We start from the raw sequence: 21717 nt of genomic DNA, 5'->3' as shown, positions 1-21717 counted from the left end.
TTCAAGTCTTACTCCATGGAGAACCAGAAATGAACTTAATTTGTGAGCAGCAGCTGAGATTTTCAGATAACCACTACATCTTGTCATGTTTCAGAAAATGAAAAAATCCAGAATTCAAGTATTCAGCAAAACAGAAATGAGGGGGAAAAAAAAAAAAAGAAAAAAAAAGAAAAAACCAAACAAACCCAACAACCTCTATCCACTTGGTATCATTTAAGTCCTTCATTTTTAGCTGTTTCTTACTGATTTGCAGAGTTCACCCTAATCTGTGCTAACAGTCTTAAATTCTCAGCTCTTTGCACATTCACCCTGGGTTTGTAAGTCTACTACCAGATTATTTATTTTTGTACTGTTAGCTACCTACATCTGTATGTGCAAGAATTTAGACAGAGGTGGAAGTAACTCTCATTTGACATGAGAACAGGTCCAAGCATATAAAGGTCTGCATTAGCTCATGGGAAACAAACATTTTGTCCTCTGGTCATGCAGTACACTGGTTTTCAAACATGGGATCAGGTAACAGAGCCCCTTTCCAACTTCCAGTTAACACTGCAGTTTAACTCTGGCTTACGGTGTCTGCTTGAAGAAAAAGAGACAGCATGCAGCATTGCTTTGGACAAGCAAAACCAACAAGATGGAACTTAATAAGCTTCCTACGAGTGAATCTATTCTTGCAGATTACACAGTTTATAGATACAAGTCCAGAAATTCATAAATGTTTTCTGTTTGCCTTTAATCATCTACTCTAGGGCTCAGATTCAAAGCATAGCACTTAAAATATGCCTAACCTTAAATACACATTAATCCTGCTCATTAAGTGCCTTAATACCATATCTATCTATCTATCAGGGTTGTTTCCTGGAGGAGGCTAGATATGTTGGGCTTACATTTTGCCACTTACAGAAAGAGGATGCAGAAAAAAAAACTTGTGCCTTTCCACCCGTATCCTGGAGATACAAAACTTTCAAGATCATGATGCAGATCATTTAACCTTTTTGGAAAGTTTAAAAATCTACGAGGATTTCAGAAGCTAGTGGTTAAGGATAAGACAACATGCGTTCAGCTTTGCAATAGAGAAGTAAAAACTTTGATGATATTGGTGTTGTCACATAACAAAAGAAGATACAACAGCTCTAAACAGAAGATACAGGTACTGTCCTTCATTAGGCTCCTTATCACCACACTAGAGGCAGAACACCTCTGGTGAGTACTCCTGGTAGGAGTATTGCTTTGCAACACATTGTATCTTACATGGAAAGATACAGGGCAGCGTTTCATGCACAATGAACTATTTGGACTGAAGGCTGGGGAAAGTCTAACATTTGGCTGAAACTTGCTGAAACTGGACATTCTTATGTTGCTATTTTAAACTTTCCAAAATCAGTTGCCAGTGATGCACAAAAGAAATGGCTGGGATAGAGAACTTTTTAGATCAGAGCCATTTCCTAACAGATCAGTATGCATATTTAATCACTTTCATATTGGATGCTTCTATTTTTGAGCCAAACAGAACCAATGTGGTTTTTTTTTTTTTTCTTAATATCCACTAAACATCTAACTAAATTCTAAATATCAGAAACTGAGTTCAAACTTCTGGGTTCAGCACTTTGTAGAATATTTCCAACTTAGCCAACTAAAAACTATCATCTGGATTGTTTAGTGCAATATTCTGTCATCAGCTGATCTGAGCAAAATTTAGCAGCAGCTCCATTACCAGAGCTGGACTATGCTCCCTATTGTTATTGTTATTATGATGCACATCTCATTCTCATGTAAAGGGATATTTCCATGAAATTCTCAGCTTAGTTAACTATTTCTTCAAAAGTATACCAACTAAAACTTCAGTTTATAAGGCTATGATTGAAATCGCTCTTCTGTTGTATTTTTCTGCTACACATTTCTATTTCAAATTATTTTCCTAGCTTCTCAGCTTCCTAATCAGAATTCATAGGAAATATGAACACTTCAAAAATTCTTTTCTCTGTACTGTGTCTAGGAAAAAGTTTGATTTTTAGAGAAGAGAAATACTAATATTGAGTTCCATAAGGACAGGATTTCATCCTCAAATACTAGTTATGAAGTAACTGAATTAAGTTTTACTCTAAATATTCTATGCATCATGCTACAAATATCACCAGGATATAATCAAGTATTTAAGTGCGAGAAGATAGAGTGAACGCCCTGAAGAATTATGCATTATTGAAGAACAACATAGTGTTTACTTAGTTAAAAATGAGATACAAGTTGTGACTTTATTATTGATTTTGTTCCAAAAGAAAATTGAATGGATTTGGATTGCATTATTTTTGGACTACATTTTCATAGTATCTGAGAAGTATGTTTTGGTGAACAAAATAAATGCAAAGTAGTCCTGGGAAATATTTCATTACATAAACTGAAATAAAAGGAAAGATCAGAAACAAAGATGTTGCAGATTAATACTTTCTTGGCATCTATAAAGCAAAAAATGATGCAAAGTAAGTCTATAGGCTTTCTGAAGAAATTAGATTCTTTTGGAGGGTTTATTTTAGCTCTTAATCATACCTGCTTTTCATTGAGTTTTTGAAAAGGTATGGTTGAATAAGAATACTTGAAGTAATAAGTAGAAAGAAGAACAGAGCAGAGAGCATGGATAAGAGATTTTAAAAGTAGATGTGAAGCAAACAGGCTAGAAATCAAGACAAAAAAAGAAGGCAACTTTACTTTGTATTTTCATAGTATTTTCTGACTCCTGTTTTAACCACTATATTTTAATGCATGACTGCCTGCCTTAACACCTCTATTACCCCATACTCTCCTCTTGACTTTCTTAATTACAATAGTCTTCTGGATGCTTTGTGTTTTTCTAACTGGACTCCAAAAGAGACTCCTCTAGCCTTTGTCACTGTCACAATTAGGTGAGAAAGCCCAGTTTTCACTTAACCCAGGAGTATGATTTCATCTTCTCTCTTTTTTACTACTGTATTTGCACCTAAATTTTGGTTCTGTCATTCAAAGAAGCCTTTCTTTTAGCTCTACAGAAAACTCTTCTAACACTTTACCCTTTATTCTGATTACTATCCATTACTTTCCCTCTCCAAAACTGCTTTCTCTAATTTTTTAGTTGTATTTACAGATATTTTGTTAATATCTCGCATATATTAAGTCATCCTCCCTCCATCGACACTTTACATTTACTTGGCTTTAAGTTTTAAATGTTCCATTGGATAGAGCTTCTATATTTTGTTTATTCTGGAATAATGTGTAAGTTTTTAATTGGAAAAAGTGGGGTGATTTCCAGAAACATCAATAATAATAAACTCTCAGGTCATAACAAACTTGATTCAGTTCCTTTCTGTGGAGGTGGATTAATGACTAAAGTCTTCCTACTACCAGACCAATCTTGCCAATCAGTTTTGATTTCACAGATGACACTGCACAGTGTATTATTTGTTTACCATTGTTTAGGAACGGACTTCTACGTAAACCCTCCATGAAAGTCTAGACATGGAATGACTTTGATGTAGTGTTTACATTAATTATTGTGTAGCTCTTTAAAGATATTTTTCAGTTGTTATCCATTAACCTGTCAGATCTTTGTTTGTATGCCAATTAAAATCTCCTTAACATTAGATTGGAGCTTAAAAACAATGCATGGATAGACAGAAGGCCAAATACAATTACCACTCACAATCTGAAGAATATAAACACTTTTTTTTTTCCTTTCAAACAACTCTTATCAACTGGGGGACTCAATGTGCAGTTCAGCAGAGACTCATTGTTGAAATATCACAAAAAAAATTTTTTTTTAATCTGTCTCTCAGTTTCAAATAGGAAATTTATGTTCATGCTACAAGCCTGAAAACAAATCTTTTCACTGTTTTTTGTTTTTCAGTTCATCACTTGTAACATTTAAAACATCAAACACGCACACCTTAAGTAACATTTGCTGTTGATAAGTCTACTCAAAATACTTGATCTTTCTATCATTTATATTTCTCATACAATTGAATGTGAATAAATTCTTCCTGATTTTCTTCAGATTCCTAAACTAAGTTCTTTGTGTGAATACACTATTTTCCACTCAGTTTCAGAAAGCTGAATTAGGTTTCTTCAGAAGCTACTGGAATTATCATGGAAAATAATACATATATTAAATACAAGTAAATATAAATACAAAATAATTCATAATCTAGTAGAGTAATGTTACGTAATGGGACATGTTCTGCCAGTAAACTTGTTACCAAAACAAAAGTCAAAGATATAACTTCTATTGCACAAGAAATCAAATAAACATGTCACAGCCTTGGAATGCTTTGTCAGATGATATTTTATTCATATCATCCACGTACAGAATTATTTTCGAGCTATTACAAAACTGTGACTACTTAACTCTATTTAAACAGGATGCTCAGTTTGTTTAAAATTACCTAAAACTGCAGCAACTGTTCCATCCCTCAGAACTTGGATAAACATTTCCTTCTGATGGAAATTACACAGGCACACTGTACACAAAACTAAAAGAAAATCTTCAGACCTGAGCAGAAGAGTAACCAGAACAGTAGACTCATTTTCCACAATGACAGCATCAGGAGGGACAAATATAAAAACAAGAAAAATTCTCTCCCATTAATTTAATTCCCCCTTGAAATTTAGAGTAACAATTCTCAACAAGATACTGTGATACATAATCTGTCTCTGACTTCAGTGTTTATTCTCATGACTAATTGTGATATTTATCCTGTTTTGTAGCAATGTTTTCACGGAGTTCCAAATAAGCTGGTGACAATTTCTGTGAATCCTGGATTTTGTGGAATAAATGCCTGCTCATAGGAACTGATACCTTACACTTCCCAAGAACTACAAATATATGATTTGTATTTTCCAGTTGAACAATGTTTTTTATTCCTTTTTTTTTTTTTTTAATTTTTTGCCAATCAGAAAGTTCGAATTTCTCTTAAGTTTTCTCTTAAGTTGGTGAAACTGTTATAGGTAGGGCTTTTGCTCAGTTTCATTCAGCTTTCCTCAGCATTCAAGTGAATCTTTTTTTTGTTATTGTTCTTGAAAGTAAAGATGTCCTCAAAGAAAAGACATAAACTGGAGCATCTAAGAACCATACAAAGAAGTCTTGCAAGGCCATCTATCTTATTCTGCAGATAACAGGCAGGCTGCATCTAGGCCAAGGGGAACTATAACCTTCTTGGTGCTGCAAGTCTGTCTCTTGGGGGTGTGGGCCACTGGTTTAACTGCAGAGCTGAACTGGATTTTACTTGGCCCACAAAGACCTACAAACAGAAACTGCAAGTCTCAGTTAGTCTGATCTGCTGGAAGGAAAGTGGATTCGTCTGCACTGCATTGCAGTGGGGTCTCCTGCCATGCCAGAAATGTCCTGTCCCCTTTTCAAATCCCTGAAGGGGGGACATCAGCAGCAGAAGCCTATTCTGCCTCGTAGGGGAGAAAAACACACACCTAGGAATTGAATCAATTCTTGACATTACTCCAACTAGCTCCTGCAATCACCACTGGTAACGATTCCTCGACCTCCACTGTCATTCTCTTGCAGTACTCGAGAAAATACCACTTCAAACTGTTTTCACTGCTGGAATTTATTTGTATTGCTTCTTGCACTTAACTTAGTCAAAATATCAATTCCTAGCTGCACTGCAAGTAACATATTACTTTCAGAGAAGCTGTTCAGTGCTCTCCATATTTGTTTCTCATGCATAGAGTTGATTATTTTTACAGATTTTACAAACCAATCACAAAACATATCTGTCTGTAGAGACCTCAGAGCCAGAGGTTCTCAAAATCTTTACACTGTATTACTATAAAAACTTGCATTGTAGCATTTACTGAACTATAATATGAGTCACTGGAAAAGAGTCTTTAAGCAAGTTGTTTGCTTGAGATCTCTAATGGAAATAAAGCAGGCCTGGTATGTTGCTCTTGTCATGGAAGATTTATGTTGCTTCCCTGTGGAATACCAATTCCTAGAAGAGAATGCGAGTTTTAGCATTTTTTTCATGCTCCTAACAAATCCCATAGCACTATTTAAAAAAGAAACCATAGCTAATCAATATACATTAAGATAAATTGTCTGGATGAGGTGGTGAGGAACTACTATGTACTGGCAGTGTGTCACAGAATTACAAGTTAGATTCAGAACAGGAAAAATTAGCTAGGACATCAAGACACCACCTACTATCTTTAAAAAAATATCAAGGGATGATTAAGTTTTACCTGAACTGCCACTCAAGAATGAAGTATTGTTCAATGATTTTTCCAAAGACAGATCAGATAATACTTTAAAATTGTCTAAAATGATGGAAAGTGTGGCTATCCCAAATATGTAAATAGAGAGAAAAGAGCACAGTTTTATAAAAGTTTAGTTGATTATTTCAATTATTCAAACAATCTAACTCAACACTACTTTGACCAGCAAGATCCACTGACTTCAGTATCTCTTTTGAAATGTACAGATCCTCATCTTTACAGGTTTTCAAGTATAATAAGATATAGATACGAATAAGAACAATACTCTTAGAACAATCATAAATAGCAGAATAATTGAGGACGGTGATATCCTTCACACGTAACATTTTCCTGTGTAAAACACAAATGCCTTGTTTTCTCCTTTTTTTCCACATAATTATTCAGATTACTATCTTGAATTCAGTCAATTATATATTTCCTTACATAGTATCAGACTCATACTACGACTAATTAAGAAAAATGCAGTTCAAAATTTCATTAATATTGTTATTAAAATGATAAAGTTTAGACTCTTTCAATGTAGCACAAAAACATTGGGTGGACAGTTGTTAGCCTGCTCCCCATACAACTTTCATTTTACTCCATGGGAATATGATGTAAAATTTTGGCTCACCTTGAATTTCCTAAACAGACTAAAAGATCATACTGTGATTCTTAAACATAATCATGTGGATTTAAACATCTTCATTTTTATAGTTATTTTTCACTTCACAAAATAATTACAATTTTTTGTTTTCCCACATTTCTGCATACATGTGTTCTGTGACATATGTAATATAATATTTAATGTTCTGACACATTTTAATGGTCAGATGGGGCTTAGATAAGGATTAAATGTGGATTTGGTTTGCCAAAGGCTTGCAATGAAGGTGCGTGGTCATTTTCATTTCATCAGTTCAGTCTCCTACCTTCCACCTTTAGAAATGAACTGAAACCAAAAGACTTCCATCTTTGAGAAAATCTTTAACCTCAACTTATTCTGGAGAGAGATGTGTTCTTAACTTAATGGACTGTTCTGGGAATTGATGCAAATCTTTCAGTCTCTCCCCATGCTGAAGTGTTGGGAATCATGAACTCCATGGTGAGTTCAGGGAAAGGTCAACCCCTGCCTGCTCCCAAATGCCCAGGCACACCCTGGGATGAGAACAGGATCCCCAGAATCATGCCAGCTGGTGCAAGATGCTTTTTGTGCTCTTTCTCTGAAACAACTGGAGAAACACAACTGGAATCCTCGACAGAAAAGGTATGTTTTGTGGTTCTAGTCACTTCAAAAGCAGTATCAAGTAGGAAAAGCTTCTCAGGCCATTTCACTAATACCTTCATTTGACAACTGATAAGCTGTGAAGAGAGCCTTTTATGAAATTCTTTGATCTCACTATTTTCCTGTGTTGTTTGGAAAGAAGAATAGTTCTGGTAAGATAATTTTAAAGACCTCTCAGTTATTGGCGTGATGCACACTGTGGAAAATTTTATCAAGCCTGCAAAATGTCATTTTGCAGAAAATGTTACAATGTACAGGCAACTATTAATATTCCTTTGTTCTGATTCTTATAGGAAAAAATATAAACTCTGTCTTGCAATTAGAACTGACTGTATAGTTTTTGAAGGCACTTAAGAATTTCTAAGAATAATTTTCAACCTGCTGATATTTTACCAGGGAGCTTGGACAGAGGTGCCACATGTATTTCCTCAGCCTCTGGTCTGGTTGGGTTCATTATATTTTCTCTTTTCCTGTGGTACCTGGTCATCTATTTCATGTCTTTGAGCGCATGGGGAAATTCATTCCATGCTATACAACTAACAGAAAACTCCTTACAGAATGGGGCCAATTGGCCTATCAGCAGTGATATCACATGGGAAAGGAACTTAGCTAAGAAAGATAATGAAAATAATGGGATAAAATACTCATCTGACAATAATTTTATGAGAAAGTATTCATTATTTCTAGAAAAAAAAAAAAAAAGAGGCAATTAGATGAGAAGGCAAGTCTTTATATTGCAGTTATACTGCAGCAGTACTTTTTGTTTCTAGGGCTCTGGGCAACTAACTGAAAAGTTTGCAAATCAAGTCCTAAAACAAAGCCAGATAAGTTTCTGGAGTGTGTGAAATTGCTGAATACAAAACACTATGCATCTGCAGGTGGGTCAGTTGAGTAATCTTACATTATTTTGCTATGTGTAACACGGTTGTTTTGGTTGTAATAATAAGAACCTGAAGAACATGCAAAGGGATGCTCTTATGGGAACATAAATTGTAAATGACTTACTGATGACTTCAAGCAAGATGCTAGTCAGCCAGAAACAAGCTAGTGACTCTTACAGGACATTTTGTGAGATTGTGATAAGAAACTGGCTCATTTGTACTATAGAAAGTTTGCAGTGGGAGAGGACAGGGAATCCTGTGCTCTATTCAAAAGAAGTAGATGAATGAAGTCTTTGGCTACATAAAAAAACAGTCCTTCTCTATGATGTGAAGCTTTTCAGTAATGTTCCCACGTACTTAAAAACAAAGGTCAGCCAGTGACAACAGTTGGTTCTAGTCCGACAACACAGCAAGAAATTTCTACTGCACTGTGATCATCCAGATGGAAAATTTATGAGTTACTGTTGTATCAGTTCACAAACTGTGCCCTGGGTGCCAGAAATAACTTATATTCTGCAGTTTACTTGAACATGATGTCCTGAATAGTAAAAAAAAAAGTTGCATTTGTACTAAGAAAACCTTGCTGAAAATTTCAAGTTCCTTAAAATGACACATTAACTTGAGTAACTGTGTCTTTAATCACATAGAAAAAAAACGTGTACTATTATTTTGTAGTCTTTAAAAAGGAAGCTTTCATTTTGGGAACTCAGCTGATCCAGAACAAAATAAATATAACAGCAAAATTAGATGTGTTTTAGCTCTGAAGTAAGTTAAGAAACATTTTATTTAGATATACCTAATTGAGTTTTTCTTTTAGGACCCTTCTTTCCTTCTTTTCATGTACCCATTAATTCATTTACTCTGATAATGACAGGCACAATAACATTTTGGTCCTCAGTTCTTCATATTCAAGTTCATTCTTTCAGATTATACATATACAAATAAATATGTTGAGCTCAAATGCATACTATTGTTAGTTGTAAAGTACCATAACAAGAACAAATGACAGGGACTCAAGTATTTGCCAAGAGGTGCAATTAGGATGGGCAGAGAGGAACAGTGAGACAACTACTCAAAAGAATGCTTAGAAAAGTGTCTGCTGCTCAACCTGAGTGCAGTGCAGACTTTACTGAGGGCTGGTGCATTGTTGTTGCTGGAACCTCAGCAATTGCCCCATGTTGCTGAGCTGCAAGGAGTGCTCACATCAGGCTTCGGTTTTACAGGGGCCCAACTTATCTCTCACAGGGCATGCTTCATTGAATTGACCACAGCAAAGAATGAAGAGATACTCATCTACACTTTAGGAAGTATATCCTTAATTCATAGGGTCCAATAGAAAATTATCACTGAATAATTATCACTATTTAGAAAGAGAGACACTGACAGACCTTTTGCTGACCTCAAGCACGGTGCAAGGCCAAACTCAAAGCTGTGTCCTCTTCTTATTTCATCTTTTATATGCCTAAACTGACCTAGGCAACAGTTAATAATAATTTAATTAGATATTGATATTATATAAGAATCCAGAGAATTTATAAAGATTTTTCAGTGTTTTTCCTGAAACACTTATGCAGAAACACAACATCTTCAGAATTCCCTTATCGTCCTGAAGATGGAGGTCAGCATGAATGGCAGCTTACAGGCAGAATGTCAACACTGGGTAAATGTTCTTAACAAATCCCTGTGGAGCCTCTGTTGCTAAGCAGATCTGTTCTGCTATAGAGCAGCTGCCAAAGAGGGAAACTTAACCTTCACATGCTCTCATGTTTCTTGTGCACACCACTATTACACCTACAAACTCAGTGTTTCATGCTTTGCTTTGCTCTCATGCAGTAAGAAAACTCAAAATAAAACAACAAAAAGAGAATGAAATTACAGTAATATAACTAAAGAGTAAAAAAGTAATGTAAGCACACACTCTCCCACACAGCAAATCTAGGAGAGCAACATACAAAGCTATTGCTAAAGGGAGGTGGGGACCCTGAAGTATTGCCTCAGTACAGGACTTTCTCCCGAGCTGAATGAAGTCATCACCTGCTGCACTGAATGTAACATTTAATCCCTTTCAGTGCTAAGCTCACTCTAAGACCCAGAAACATCCCAGTAGGTTTTAAAAAAGGACCAACAAGTTTCCCCTGAAATAAGGGGTGGATATACATCAGGATATACAGTTAGGACACTACCAGCAGCCACCAACCTCTGACTTGGGCAAACTTTTGTTCAGTCAGACTTGCGCCCACTGCCTGGAGTCACATCCGTATAAAGTCTTCAACTTGTGTACAAGGACTGGACAGATTCAGTGCTTGTATCTGCAGATAACTACACATTTTGAATATATATATACACGCATATTTTATAAATGCCTAAATTGAGGCAAGTTTGTCTGCTATCCACTCAATGAAATTCTATCTTTCAGAGTGGGAAAGTGTTTTGATACACAGCAAACACAGACTTCAACTTATCTACTGTGTCTATATTCTTTTAAAATTATCTAGAAATCTGTTTCTTTGACTTGTCCTTTAACTGGTTAAAGGTTAAAATATTTAAAGATCATGGTATTTATTGCAACATCAAAGATGATTAGTGAATAGCCTGGCAGTTTACTTCTCAGGAGAATGACCATAAAAAAGAAAGATGTGTGCATCAGGAATTTGCAGAATGTGTTTCACTAACAGATAAACTGAAAAAGGAATGTATGTGCATGGATACAGTAAAGTTCCTATTTTGACAATTACTGAAAAGCTGAAGAGGCAATACTTTCTTCTACGTATACAAGGTAAGACTTTTCTGGAAAACAGATGACAGAATGAATTCTGTTCAGAAAAGATTAATTTCAGGTTACATGGAAAATATAACACAATTCAAAGCACAAGAGAAAGAAAATGCAAGGTAGAAATATTCAGTTTACATTAAATTCTTGGCATTGTTACAGTCACTAAACTCCCCATCACATGAGACATTACAAGCAGATACTGTAACTGAACAAAATGAATTAACTTCAGAAGAAAAGACCTGGACATCGTTTAGAATCATTGGTAAATGTTCTTCGTTCAAAAATTTCAGTAAATCTTTGAATTAAAATCCCATTAAAACAACTTTTTATGTAATAAAACATCAACTCAAGTTCACACCCACTCCTACTTTTAATAATAATCATGCAGGACTCCTACAGTTGAAATTCCACTGCCCAATAGCCTACAGCTTCTCTCTTCCAGAATTAGGACAAATATTTTCTTTCTAAGGGAAAATATCTAAAACCACATCTACGTGATGCTGACCTTGGAACTGAGAGTTAAAGCTTTGTAGAAGCAACTTGTGTTGTGTTTGTTTTGACAGTTCTTCAAATCACTGTCAGCATTTGAAAAAAAAAAAAAGACAACAAAATATTGTGTAGCATTTGGAAGGATAAAGACTGGGAAAAAGAATGAGCATTCTGCTGCTATGTAAAATTTCTGTGTTGTCACATGTTGAGTATTGTGTGCTCTGATGGCCTCTGTGACTCAAAAAAGATGCAGTAGCAGTAAATAGAGTACAGAGAAGGGTAACTGAAATGCTTACAGGGATGAAACAGCTGCCATACATTTGGTGACAAAAAATTTGTGGGCTGAGGAAGGATACAGGTAAGAACAATATAATTGCAAAGCTGGTGGATAAACTATATCCACCTATATACAAAATCCTTCAATACTAGAACTTAGGAACTGAAAGTAGAAAAACAGGTTAAAAAAAAAGCCATAAGTGAAAACAACATAAAACAAACCAAACGAACTTCACACAGTGATTTACCAACTTTAGGAATTCACTGTTGTAGCTATGGAAGCAGACTGTATCAGCTACTTCAAAGAGGCAGAAAAATTCATGGATGGCTCAATAAGAATGTAATAAAAAGCTTAAGGTAAAGAAGCCCATTTTAAAATCTGTCTACAATTTTAGATACTGGTGTCTGTAGAAAATGGTACCTACGTGCTCTCTCTAAAGCATCTTTTATTTCATTGTGTCAGCAGCAACATAACACAGTAGATAAACCACTATCTGGCCTGGGAGGACAGATCTTAATTTCACATACTACAAAAAGATCTTTCATTGTTTATATACATACAGATATATACATTCTATATAAAGACATACACAAAATAGATTTTTAAAAATTTTCTTTATCTTATTGAAAGTGGCAACATATATAAGTAATAATTTCACTATCATAGTCACCCTTTAAAAGAACAGCGGAGGATGTGACACAGCCATTTTAAGGACAAAGACTGAAACTATAAATGCAGCAGTTTGAAAGAAGACTGAAATATATAATACAAAGGTCATCTTTTAGAAAAGAAACTGAAATTTTTTCATTTACGACACAATTAACAACATATCTTATAGACTTTCAAATGTCAACTTGCTTTTTATGCACAGATCCGTACAGTATAGTGGAACATTATGGTTCCTGATAATCCTTCAAGAGAATACTTGAAACTGGAAGTGATAAAGATTAATACCATAAAGTAATTTCAAAGCAGTGCATAACCACTTTTGCTTACAAAATCTTTTTCAAAACATACACCATTTGTCTTGTGACATGGGAACACTCTTTGTTTTCAGCACATAGGAAAAATTTAAACTCAAAGAACCTCAAAAGCCATTAAAAAAAGAAATGTTTCCATTCTCCCATCAGGTGGGCTCTTTTGCATTTTAACTTCAAAGAAAATCAAAACAAGTTTTCTATGTCCATAGAGAGCAGGAATAAAACTAGTAAAGTGGAGTAGAATAAAACTAGTATAGTTCTAAGTAGAACTATATCAGCTGCTGTTCAGGAAATAGATCACAAACATAATGCTGGAATAAGAAAGAAGCAAAACTTTTAGCTTTCTGCCTCCCATTTTTCTTTTCACACTTACTAACCTGCTGCTATGTAATTAACATGCTAGAAATAGACCTTAGATCATTTTAAGGATGATATTAGTTTGCTAACTTCAATGCACTTTCTGGTCAAAGCATTCAGATCAAGTTCTCATTAGCTTGCAGTCATCCTGTGAGTAAGCACACAAACTGCATTCAGTGATGTTAATTTTCTGCAGTTTGTGTGTTGCACTATTGTTGAAATTCCAGAAAATACAAAGAGATTTTAAGAACAAAGCAGAAGAAAAGATCCACAGTCTTGAAAGTTCAAATGTAAGGCACCTTCTATAACAAAGTTGTCATAAGAATGAGAAAGGATTCTCCACTCAAGGCAGGAAATCCTTCAGCTGGCTATCATTTAAAGCATTCTGCCACCACAAGTCACACACTTCTTGTGGAACCATTTCATCCATTTCCCCTTACAGCTTCCTTTTGCTTTCAAAATCAGTGCAGCATTGGGGAGAACTTCCACTTCAGTGCAACTTGCAGGTTGTGCTCATTAAAATATAGCGATATAGCAAGACAGTTCGGTTTAAATGACCTCTGTCCTTCATTTTTATTAAATTATCAACCAGCTCAGTAAGCCCACTGTTTTACTAGGTGAGGCTTAAAAGTTACCCCTTTTGGAATATTTAAACGTAGCCTTGTTTTATTGAATAAATATTTAACATTTTGGGCAGTGAATTGGTTGCTTCCAAATGTTTTTTACACCACTATTTGCTGGACATTTGCCATACTGAGCTTGGTTTATGGAGGGAAAAGGTACTTATCATTCAGAAAGCAGCAGCCATGGAAATGTCCTGAGTTGCACTGTGCTATCTGCAGCTTGCATAGTGTACAGAGCTGCTTTATTTATGTCTTACCAGAGTAGAAAACATGCAAGTTTAAGTAAATTGAGGTCACAAGATGTAGTAAGGTTCTACAAATCCAACATGGTATTAAGATCTTAGCAAGCTTCCTGAAACACAACCTCATATTAAAAAAATATCCTATTTGGTGGTACATACGGACTAAACTCACTTAAATCAGTGGACCTGTGCCTACTTAGACCAGATATAAAGGTGATGCACAAGGGCTGCTCCAAACTGAATGCTTCCTATTTTATTATGTTGGTCCGCAATTGTCAGAGGTCCACAATGGCGATATGGCAGTAGAAGTTAAAGCTTCCCAGTGATATTCCATTACATTTTGTTCCTGTGTGAAAGATGGTAGCATAGGGGCAGTCTAACTGCTATCTGAAATGGAAGTGTGTAAGAAGCAATAGTGTATCACTGAATTCCTCCATGAGGAAAAGATGGCACCCACTTTCATTCACGCTTGGTGAATGTTTATGGAGAACAAACAGTGGATGTGACCACAGTGAACATTTGGGTGGTCTATGTTTCTGCAGTGGAGACAATGACAGTGGGTCACCTCCACTGGTGCAGATTTTCAGAGCATGGCATGCAGGTTCATCTCTGGTGAAAATGCCCAGGAAATGTTAGTGACCATGTTGAAAACTAGTCTTTTGTAGTTGAGAACTTGCTCTAATAATGTTCTTGTGCTCCTTGCATCTGTTGTATTTTCCATGGTAATAAACAATAAGAGGCATTACTTTCTGAGTGACCTATGTACTTTTAATGTACATTTAACTCTTTTCAACACTAACCAAGTAAACCACAGTAATACTGACAAGAAAATTTCTAGACTATGCCCACTTGATCATATCTCATTTTTAACCTCTATTAAACTTCACAAAGTTCTAAAAGACTTTCACTTTTACTAAATTCAGAAGAGGAAGAAAACCTTTGCTACAGACACTTTTCTAAAAAGTCATAAAAAACTAAATTACATGAAACCTAATAAGCTCAGAAATGATAACCAGGTAATAACCATTCTGGGGACACAGAAGTTCTTTTTGACAGACATTCTTCTCATTAATCATGTAGTTTTGAAAACACATAATGCTGGAGATATAAAGTGAAAGACTGCATCAATGTTATATAAAATATCCAGGAAACGAGGTGATAAAAGATCTGAAAGACCAACTCAATTTTATCTTTCAGGTCAGGTGAATCTGAATAGATGCAGTGAAAATGCAAATGACAAACTAGGAGGTGATAACAATGCTTAAATTCTTTCATTAATCAAAGAACACAAATGTTACTGAAATTACTCTGATAAAGCAATTTATCATAGGTTTCAGACACATCAGTGTCGATTTCACTTTACTTGAGATTTACAAGCACTTTTGCAAATACAATGCAACAAATAATATATATGAAAATACTTAGAGAAGCACAGTCTGAAACTAGGGTCAGAACTAAAGTGCTAAGCTTAATTTCTCAGTACTGTGAATGCATGTATGCAAATAAAAGTATGCAAAATACTCAAAAAAGCCAAATACTCAAATATCAAGACATTAATAGTGACATCTGAAGATAAAGATTATTTTTACAGAATATCAAATAGTAAGACTGAAAAAATAATAATATGGTCTGGCACAATTTCATTCCATCCAGCTTAAAGACAGCTAACGAAGAAGTCTAGTTTCACAGTACTGTTAATCTCCGCTCCCTTCTTTAAGATAGAGTTTATCTCCAATTTTAGCACTACAGGTATGCAGAATCGATCTAGGTTCAGATGTCTATTACACAAACAAAACTGTTGGAGATGATGCACTCCTTTCATGCCTGAAGTCTCCAATTGTAAAATGGCCATATCAGCTTCTGCTGCTCCCACAGGGAACTCTGTTTTTTTTTTTTGTTTGCTGAAGCATTCAGGCAATCAGATTGGTAAAAGAACTATAAATATATTCAGTAGGAAATTAATTAGCATAAGGTCTACCCCTAACGCATATGTAGGACATCACTCTGACCCTCACAGATATAGAAAAAGATAACTTTACAGCTGTACTACAGCAATGGGATAAAAGTGTATACCAACATGGAGTAAAGGAAGCAACACACTGAATGCTCAGAATGCTGTATGACACAGGAAATCTCAGAACATTAATGAATATTACTAACGGCATTAAAGCATTCTTTTTTAACCACTCCTGGATGGACTTAAGTATGGGTTAATCACCTGGTTAACATATTTTGAGGAGCTATCATGAAAATTCTTGTATTAAAAATTCTGTCCAAGTACAAGATTTTAAACAGAACCTTAAGACAGTAGGGCAATAGTAAGAAAATTAAAACTATAATCTTCCTAGAAGATCTCAATGACTTCCCACAGAGCCAGAATTTCACCTTGCTCTACACTTTTGGACAGGAAAATTCTTCCAGCGGAAGGGAAACCAGTCTTGGTATAGCTGGCTAACATTAAGTCAACTTCAGAAATTGTTGTCTAAGTAACTTGGTAAAAGACTGTTTATGCCTTTGAAGGCACGCCTCTCAGTGTCTAGGGACATATTACATTGGGAGTGCTGATGGAGCAGGGACATTTTTAACCTTGGGAGGGGTAAGATACGGAGCTTAACAATGAGTAGTTCTCTTTTAAGCAGCAGCTGATTTCTTGAACTTCACTTAATTGAGGAAGTAGCATCCAGCTGGGCTATTGCTCTAAAAAAGGCCTTGAATAGCACAAAAAAGAGGTAGGGCACAAAAGACAGGAAGTAAAAATTTTGACTTCTTATATAAGATACTTTGTATTCCAGCACACTTTCTCAAACCTATTCATTTCTGGAATTCTCTTCGCTAAAGTTGTTGCTAGAGAAAAACTTGGGCTTGAGCAATTTCAAAAATTTGGAACAAATTGTTTCTAAGAAATAAAAAAGCAACTAAAAGTCATGATATTGCTTCATAGGAGAGGAATAGTTAGCAGGAACACTATTGTGATAAGTGCCATGTAAGGAGATACACTCAGAAAAGATGCCCCCCCTTTTGCCCAAGGATTCTTGGATATCTCAGCAACATCTATTTTAGGCCTATCAGAAATAGGAGTAGGGAAGGAAAAAAAAACCACAACAACAACAACAACAAAAACCCCAAATGCTCAGCAGCTTTGAAGAGCTCAGAACTCACCCTCCCAGACCAGAGGCAGTAATTCAGATGAGGGTGTCAGCCAGAAATTAACTCTCTGAAAGTCTTCCCAAATATTGCTGCTACATGTTATTCTGGCACATCTCGAGCAAAACCAAATTAATAGCATTAAGTTAGAGGTGGTTCAATAAGAAAGAGTCCCAATATGAGAATGTAAAATGTATATACATTCTAAATATAAATGAAGATGATCTTTAAACTCTGAAAGTAGTAGCCAATCTCCTGACAGTCCTTGTCCAAGTATTGTTCAGAGTCCTTGAAAATACATTTTAGAGGAGACTGCCAACTATATACATGGAGTTTTACTCTTTGAATGGATCTTTTTTTCTAGGATGGAGAAAAGAAAACCAACATAACAAGAACCACAGGTAGCAGTTAAAACCACTATCACCAATTACACATAGATGACTTTTAAAGCTCTGACACAGAAGAAATAACGCAATGACTTTTCTGTGCTATTGTAATCCTCAAGTAAAAACTCCCAAGTCACAACACCAAAGCCAAGAAGTTGCAAGCAAGCAAGAAGTTAGACAAGCAATTCCCCTTGTATCAAAATGAAGATGTGACATACCTCTCAAAATGCCCAGATTGTTCTTGACTCTAATCCAGAAACTTCAAAGACAAAACACACAAGAAGTGGAAGTCTGGATATCTACTAAGAAAAACAATATACCCGTTCTATCAGGCTGTTCCTAAACATCAACAACTTCTGTGTCCTGTAAGTTACAGCTGTGGAGTTCATATAACAGATTTTACAAGAGTTATGAACTAACATGACACAGTAAGATAACAGTGGCGGCTTAATGACAACTTTGGCTTTTAGATTCTTTGAGTTTGGAAAATCTATGAGGTTATAAAATATATGTGATATTCACCAGGAATGATCATTCTAGTCCAACATATATGCCAGATTTTCCAGAGGTTCTGATAGCCTGAACACAAGTAAAAGTGTTTAAGCAGTACTTCCATTTTGCACTTTTTTGTCCTTATCCACAAATATGTACAACTGCATATTCATGAAAATATTACACAGCTAATGCATTCCTGACACATGGATTTCCTTATAAAATCTTAACATAGAGTAAACTGATCATGAGACTAATCCTGCAGAATATTTATTATCACGGAATTACAGGGGTTGGTCACTGCTAACTCCCTCCAGTAAGTTGCACAGGAAAGTATCCAGATAGGTTTTGAGTATCTCCAGAGAAGGAGACATCACAACCTCTCTGCACAGCCTGTTCCTGTGCACTGTCACACTCACAGTAAAGATGTTTTTCCACACGATTATATGAAACTTCACATGTTCCAATTTGTCCTATGGCTGGGCATCACTGACAAGAGGCTGGCTTCCTCCACTTGACTCCCACCCTTTTGATATTTATAAGTTTTGATAAGATTCCCTCTTTGTCTTCTCCAGGCTGAACAGCCTCAGGTCCCTCAGCCTTTGCTCATAAGGGAGATGCTCCAAGTCCGTCAACATCACTGCGGCTCTCCACTGGACTCTCTAGAAGGACCCTGAATGGAGAGGCCAGAACTGGACACAGTACTTCAGATGTGGTCTCATCAGGGCAGAGCAGAGGGGAAGGATCACCTTTCTCGACCTGCTGGCCACACTCTGTTTAATGCACCCAGGATACCATTGGCCTTCTTGGCCACAAGGCGCCTTGCTCACTCATGGCTAATCTGTTGTTCACCAGAATGCATAGGTCCTTCTCTTCAGAGCTCTTTCCAGCATGTCAACCCCTAACCTGTACTGATGCACCTGGCTACTCCTGCCCAAGTATAGGATTCTGCACTTGCCCCTTGTTGAACCTCACAAGGTTCTTTTCTACACAGCTCTCCAGTCTGTCCTTGTAGAATGGCAGCACAACCTTCTGGTGTGTTAGCCCCTCCTCCCAGCTTCATATCACTTATTACACTCCCACTGAATATGTTTCAGGTTTCTTTTCTAATGGGCAGAACTACTGTCAACATTAACATTTGCTTGCAAAATCAAGGTGAGCAAACTTGTGGCTCTGGGAAGATTGATCAACTTAGCCCAGCACTCAGTGCACATATTCATCTTTCTGTGGTCCCTTCTAAGCCTAAATATTACACACAGAGAAAAAGATTTGTTAAATGAAAATAAAAAACAGTTTCTCCTTTTTATTCTTCTTACCACTTGTATTATAATAACGATCACATTAATGAAAAACTTATAACTACATTCCTTTGCCCAGGCAAGAATGCATTGGAATGGTTTAATTTTTCCATTATTGTAATTGTATTCTTCCTTTCATGGACTCCACCAAGGAAATGCAGACGCATAGTGTGAAAAGTCAATACAGAAATCACAGAAACACCAAGGTTGGAAAAGACTTACAAGATCATCCAGTCCAACTATCTACCTATCACCAATAGTTCTCACTAAACCATATCCCTCAACACAAAATACAAACCCTCCTTCAACACCTCCAGGGTCGGTGACTCCACCACCTCCCTGGGCAGCCCATTTCGGTCTTGACCACTCTTTCAGAAAAGTAGTATTTCCTAACATCCAGCCTAAATCTCCCCTGGTGCAGCTTGAAGCCATTCCCTCTAGTTCTAGCACCAGTTACATGAGAGAAGAGGCCGACCCCCAGCTCACTGCAGCCTCCCTTCAGGTAGTTACAGAGAGCAATAAGGTCTCCCCTGAGCATCATCTTTTCCAGACTGAACAATCCCAGCTCCTTCAGCAGCTCCTCATAAGGCCTGTGCTCCAGATCTCTCACCAGCTTTGTTGCCCTTCTCTGAACCCGCTCCAAGGCCTCAATGTCTTTCTTGCAGTGAGGGGCCCAAAACTGGACACAGTACTTAAACTGCAGCCTCACCAGAGCTGAGTACAGAGGGACAATCACCTCCCTGTTCCTGCTGGCAACACTGTTTCTGATGCAAGCAAACGATTCTAAATAACCTCTACAGGCATTGATTTTTATGACATGTATATGCCAATTGGTTTTTATTTCAATAAGAAAGCAACATGATAGTTTTCTAAATTACCAATATAAGATGGTGCGAGTAATTTTGAGGTACGCTAAGTTTCAATCTGTTAGAACCTGATTTCATAAAAAAGATAAAGCTTGCGATAGCTTTGATTTCACAAACTCAAATTTACAGAAAGCCAGTCCTTGTATTACAAAGTCAACATTTTTCAGACCTGTACATAGAACTATTTTTTGAGATTTAAAGCTCAATGTTTTAAAAAAGTATATATCGTTAACTCAATCTCTTAAGTTTCTTTTTCGAAAATTAGATCATAACTTGTTGCACGCATGATTTTTCCCCTATGTCAATGTTGGAGTGCACGATGTTTTTCCTTTCACATAAGCATGTCTATAAGAAGCCCAAACAAGTTCAGAAAGAGTTATATAACATTTTTTGCATTTTTGGGGACTATAATTAAAGTGATAAGATTATGGCATAGATCCTAGAACAGATTAAGTGCAGAATTCTATGATGAATGAAAGTTTGGGTCATTAAAAGTGCAGACCTAGATATTTTTTTTTGTTGCTGTTGTTAAACCACACACAGTTCAACATCTAGGACATAAAACCTTGCACTGAACAAACACCCTTATTGGAGATCAGCAAGAGTACTAGTGCATAACTGAAAAGAAAGAGAAAACAACCAAAAAATTATTACTAGCAAGCCTGACCCAAAACTTCTATCAAGGCAGAAAGTAATTAAGTATATAGCTATAAGAAAAGATTGCATTAATTCTTGGGGAAAAAATCTCCAAAACAATACCTAACAGAGATAATTTGGATGTACACAGCAGTCTCTGAATCTCAGTAAATCAACAGTTTAATAGATCTATAAAGTTGTCTGAATGCAACGCTTAACATTTAGTTTAGTATATTGGAAGTGCAAGAAATAGAAAGACGAAAAATTCTGTGGATTGAAAACTGGTAGAAAAATAAAGTCACTTAGCCTCCACCAAGTATGGTTTGTTTTTCAGTGAAGATTCTCTCCATAGAAAAATATATATGAGCAGCTTAGTGGAGTAATATACTGCTCAGTGTTTGTCTTTTTACTGACAGTTTTCTCTGAGATAGAAATGTGACTGTACATTGTAACACAGAAAACTATCCACACAGACATCTGTTGCGACCCTTCCACTAGTGGAAGATGACTGGCTGTTAACATTTTCCAATATCACTATCAGAAGCCTTTAACACTGAGCTTTCTTCTTCTAAATGCCAATGAGTTTCAGTGTGTTTTTCCAAGTACAAAGCATTTAATGAGGAGTTTGAATTGTTTCTCAGTGCTGAGTCATACAGAAACGCATAATAAAATCTTCCATTAGTTCAATTATTAAATTTAAGTAGAACCCATGTTTAAAATCACTTCAGTAGATCTAACTTTGATCTGTAGTAGGGTTTTT

The 21717-nt window shown here is 36.1% G+C and overlaps 1 protein-coding gene across 1 annotated transcript in view; it reads right to left on the bottom strand.

Annotated features, from left to right (window-relative positions):
• The window catches only part of PRKCE (protein kinase C epsilon), a 275101-nt gene that overhangs the window by 53173 nt on the left and 200211 nt on the right, over nt 1-21717 (bottom strand). The window lies entirely within an intron of this gene.

The sequence above is a fragment of the Phasianus colchicus genome, chromosome 2 (assembly GCF_987193195.1).
Source record: "Phasianus colchicus chromosome 2, bPhaCol1.hap1.1, whole genome shotgun sequence".
In the NCBI taxonomy this organism is placed as follows: Eukaryota; Metazoa; Chordata; class Aves; order Galliformes; family Phasianidae; genus Phasianus; species Phasianus colchicus.
Note: the sequence above shows the minus strand (reverse complement) of the source record. Positions and strands in the feature narration are given on the sequence as shown.